This window comes from Tupaia chinensis, unplaced genomic scaffold, assembly GCF_000334495.1.
Source record: "Tupaia chinensis unplaced genomic scaffold, TupChi_1.0 Scaffold000348_1, whole genome shotgun sequence".
Taxonomy (NCBI): Eukaryota; Metazoa; Chordata; class Mammalia; order Scandentia; family Tupaiidae; genus Tupaia; species Tupaia belangeri.
Window position 1 is genome coordinate 1,228,281 of NW_006159842.1, and position 4,959 is coordinate 1,233,239.

Here is a 4,959-nt window from a genome sequence, read left to right on the forward strand (position 1 = left end):
GGTGGTTAAGGTGCTGGATCCCACATGGCTGATTGCATGGTTCGAGTCCCAGATCTGGTGGCCTGCCAGTCATGCCAGGTGCATGTGTGTGCATGCCCCAAATCCAGGGAGAATGGAGGAGAAGGGATTGTAGCATGGCCATCCCCCTGAGGGGTGATTTCTCACTTTCCTCTCTGCCTCTCTCTGCTAAGTGCTTGTGCCCTATGACAAAACAAACAAACAAACAAACAAACAAAAAACCTTTTATTTTTTTTTTGGAGAAGTTTTTGCTATAGGGCGCGTGCGCTTGCCAGAGAGACAGAGAGAGACAGAGGGACAGAAAGCGAGAAATCACCCCCTAGGGGGTATGGCTATGTTGTAATCCCTTCTCCTCCATTCTCCTCTCAGGATCTTGGGCACGCACACACGCGCCCGGCTTGAATTTAAGCCACCAGGTCCGGGATGCAAACCACAGTCGACTACATGGGAGTCCAGCGACATAGCCATTATGCTAACTACTGGTCCCAACGAACTTTCTATTTTTATCGGAAAACATTAAAAGAAATTTCTCCACTCTGACCTTCTGATGAAGACAAGTTCTTTGGTTCCTTAGCTTACAAAGGCTGTCGTCAGCCTGGCCTCAGGGTGTAGCTGGTAGCTGTACTGAGCTGCAGTGCTGGAAGCTGCCCAGTTGAGCACGGTTCAGGGGAGGTGGGCAGGGGGAAGGGGTTTCCTGGAGCTATTGCATGGCTTAGGGCTTCCGTCACCCCTAACTTCTGGCAGCAGAGACTGACCGTCAGCTCCAGGGAAAAGTCCAGCGACTGGAAAATGGAGGAGAAAATTGAGAAGCTGTTACCAGAGCAGGGCAGAAGACGAGGTTGGGCAAGCAATGTCCTCCTATCACTGGCAGGGACACCTCAGCTTCCTGCCTCACCTCCAGAGGTGGGGGCCAGGGTAGGGTTTGGGGGACAGACCTCAGGGCTTGCCTTGTGTACTACGAGCTCCGGCCCAGTGAGGGATTCCCTTATATTTCTTATTAAAAAATTATTTATTTATTTATTTTTATTGTTGTTGTTTTGTTGTCAGTCACCTGAGGTAGAGAGAGAGAAAGGGAAAGTGAGGCAGGGGATGGCCACACTACAGTCCCTTCTCCCCAATTCTCCTCTTGGGACCCTAGGTACGCACGCACACACGCTCAGTGTGATTTTCAAGCTGCTGATTCTGGACTCAACCATCCCGCGACTGGCCATGCGGGATCTAGCACCTTAACCTCCATGCCACCTCCTGGCCCAAGCTCTTGTTTTGTTTCTCCCACATGTCCGGGAGCCCCTGAGCTCATGCCCTGCAGTGGGCATGCTGCCAGACTATGGGGACACCCTCTGTTCAGCGCTGGCTGACCGGTGCCGTCGGGGTCATGGGGCTCTGTCAAAGCTGTGGGTGCCAGCTCCTACGAGTGCCGGGTACCTGGGCTGCTTCTGGCCATGAGCCTGAGCAGCTTCAGCGTGTGTTGGAGTGGGAGTGGGGAAAAGACTGCAGAAGGGTGGATGGGGGTAGTGGTAGCCACCGGGAGGGTCCCAGTGGGGGTCTCTGAAGGAGAGAAGCTTGAGCTGAAGCTCGAAGGAGGGGACAGCATCAGTCAGATGGGCTATAGGACATTCTAGATCCGGGTGAGGACGGAGAAGTAGGAACGGAAGTGCAGAGGTGGCGTGAGTGTGGCCAGGTGGCAGGGGACTGGCCTGACAGCAGCACACGCGTGTGTGTTGTGGTTGCATGGGGAGAGCCAGGGATGGCCAGACCTAGGCACTCCGAGGCTTGGGCCCTGGAGGGCTCGAGACAAGCCCAGGGATGGAGAGTCCTCCTGGAGTGTCACCACAGGCTGGCAGGGCCCCTGCCTGGCAGGCGGGAGGCTGCAGCCCAGGCTGTGTTGTCGCAGAGGGCAGCGATGGACGGTGCTCGGTCGCTCCTGGGTTTGTGGTCTGTTCTGCTTTTCGGCGCCGACATCTTCTGGAGGCACCCGGCCCCATGCTGCAATCACATCCTATGTATTTCATTAGATGGTTTAATAAGCTGGGGGTAGGGCAGAGGCTGGCAGGGAGAGACGGAATTAAAACCACATCCTGGAGTAATGTGATTTCCGCAGGGCCGTACCAACTCCCTTTCCCGCTCCCAGGCCCTGCGCCTCCCTCTCACGGAGAGAAATACACCTCTGCCTGCCCACGGGAGTCATCAGGAAGATCCAGGTCAGGTTCCCTACAGAATCCCGTTGGCATAGACCCGTCCCACAGTGGGGGATCTGCGAAGGGAGTCAAGTGCCCGTGGACAGCATGGTGGGGTGACAGGCTGCTCCCAGCAGAGCGAGCCGGGCTGGAAGGAGAGATGGGAGGTGGGGAGGTGGGCTGGAAGGAGGCTCTGAGGGAGGAGGCCTCTAGGAGATCTTCCTGGAAACCAGGGAGCGGGCCTGAACTGTTGGGAGGCGGTCTGCACAGGCCTGGCTGACTCAGAAAAAAGCCAGATCCCGGTTCTCCAGGTCATTGTGACTCTAGATCGAATTCTGACATCTCAGCTGTCCCCTGGGACTTGCTTTGCTGGGTCCTGTCAGGGAGGAGCACTATGGCTACTTCCTGTCGGGTTAGACGGCTGCCCTGCCCAGCCCTGAACCAGAGGATCGCCCCCATTTCCCTAAACACAGCTGAGTCACGGCTGGGGGGGTTTACAAAAAAATGTTCAAATTGTTCAAAGCTCAGGGGTGATGGCGTGGAAGTGAACACAGACAGTGACAGGAAACCGACTGGCCCGCGAGCCAGGTACATGGAGGCTTTCTCTTCCTAACGCCCCTCCCTCCGGCCTAGGACGCTGGCCCTGGCCCCTGGGCCTCCACACTGTGACAGAGGACACCTTTCTCCACCTCTCCTGCCCCTGGGACACGGCTTTACCTTGGGGCTCCCAAAGGACAGGTCCTCAGTCCTCAGATGACATTAGAGAAGCCGGTAGAAGGGAAGTACCTGGGCAGTGACAGGGCTTATCTGGGACCCCCAAGCTGTTTTCCTGCATTTTGGGGAGCTCACTCTTGCTGGCTCCAGCAGCAGCCTGAGGTCACAAGGCCTTCTGTTAGGACAGCCCGAGGGTGTGTGTGCTTGCCAGAGAGAGGGGGGAGGGAGGGAGAGAACGAACCCCGCCAAAGGGGTGTGGTCACGCTGGAATCCCTTCTTCATGTCACCTTTTGGGGTTTTGGCCTGGTGTGTTTTTCCAGGCAGGGTTCGTACATGTTTGGCCATGTGGGATCCAGCTTCCTTAACCACTAGGCTGTAGGGCTGCCCCGCAATGACTGTTTTCAAAGTTGCTCAGCAGGTCCAGGATGAAGACTTCCTTCCCCTCCCCAGCCCGTTGCCCAGCCCCCACTCCCCGCTTGTCCCTCCTTTCCCCTCGGCTAGAAGTGGAGTGGGCCGCAGGGCCGATGGGGGACTGGAGAGAGGCGTGTGGTCTTCCTCCTGGGCTTCTCAGAGGCCGCCTCTGGCTCTGGGTCTCCCACGAGCTGAGAAATAGGGGCTGTGGCATGGGCCTCATTCGTGTGAGCGTTTTCCTTATTTCCTCCCATGCAGCTCCTGCCCGTGGGAAGCTCCGTGCAGGCTCGTGGGGGAGGCAGCTGAGCGGGAGAGGCTGGCACCCCCTCATCAGGAAACTTCCATCCAGCAGGGAAGGCAGATGGATCCCAGGACACAGGCAATAGGTTGTGATTCGGTCTCTCCTCCTGCACTAAGTGCACTCAGCCTAATTGAATTTTGAAACCAGAGATGGTGTTCCAGGGAGGTTAATAAAAACAGGAACGACTTTTGCCGTGGCAAACAGCAGAGAGAGTGCTCATTTGACTGCTTACTAGTTCTACTCTGGACGGAGAAGGTCCCAGATGGTCACGAGATCGATTCTGGGACATTTTGTCCCTGCCTTGAAGACTTGAACTTGCGCTTTCCCCATTCAGGGCAGGGGGTGGCGGGACCAGAAAGCTGGGCTGGGAGCTGTGGGAGCTGGAGCTACCGCAGGGTTTCCTGAGACTCCACTTGAGGGAGACAGGGAAGAGGGGGCTGGTGGACTGAGGGGCTGGGATTGAGCAGGAGCCTGAGGATGAGAAAGAGCTCAAGGTATCAAGGTAGAGGAGGAGGGTGGGCCGGCTGCAGGAGCAAGGAGGGGCGTCGCACTCCAAGTCCCAGGAGGGCACTGCTGCTGGGGCAGCTACAGGGAGCCTTGGCCCTGCGGCTCCAGCGAAACCCAATGCCACGCCCGCGACTCCCTCAGGCACCAGCGGCCTCTCTCATGGTCTGATGCCTGCTCCATGGCCCTCTGCTCTCTCAAGACTTCTGCCCGTCGTGACTTCCCTGGCCTTCTTCCCACCCGTCCCCGAGGCCTGGGAAGTAACTTCTGTTGTCCCACAGAGACACGGGTGACGTGGTGTGCTCCAAGCCCAGCACGTGGCCCCAGAGCTGAGTTCTGAAACACGATGGCCGATGGCCCCGAACCGCATCTCGGTGGGGTGCTGCCCATGTGGCTCCTGTCCCCACCGCCAGCAGACCGGCCGAGCCTGTGGGTCTGTGTCCATCCATTCGGCTTTTCTCCAGGACCACTGGGGCCTCTGCCGGTGCCTGGCCATGCTGGGGGTGTGCTCAGTGACTCGCCCTTCCCTGGGAGTCCTGAATTAGCTCATATGCCATGGTGTGTAACGAAAGAAAGGCTTTGCTGGGGTTATGATTCATGTATTTGCCATAGGGCATGTGCGCTCACCAAAGAGACAGAGAGACAGAGACATCACCCCAGAGAGGGTGGCCACACCACAATCCCCCTCCTCCATTCTCCTCTGGACACACACGCACAGGTGCCCAGCGAGATTTTTCAAGTGCCCAGTGTGATTTTGAAGCCCCTGGGTCCAGGATTCAGACCACACAGTGGGCTGTGTAGGAGTCCAGCTCCTTAACCGCCCTGCCACCTGCT

The 4,959-nt window shown here is 57.4% G+C and overlaps 1 long non-coding RNA gene across 1 annotated transcript; it reads right to left on the reverse strand.

Annotated features, from left to right (window-relative positions):
* Positions 1–554: 554 nt before the first annotated feature.
* LOC102500448 (uncharacterized) lies at positions 555–3,088 on the reverse strand. The gene is made up of 3 exons (XR_001370648.2): positions 2,913–3,088; positions 1,776–2,064; positions 555–800 (listed from the first exon to the last, which is right to left on the reverse strand). It is a non-coding gene; the product is annotated as an uncharacterized LOC102500448 (long non-coding RNA).
* Between the last annotated feature and the right edge of the window lie 1,871 nt (positions 3,089–4,959).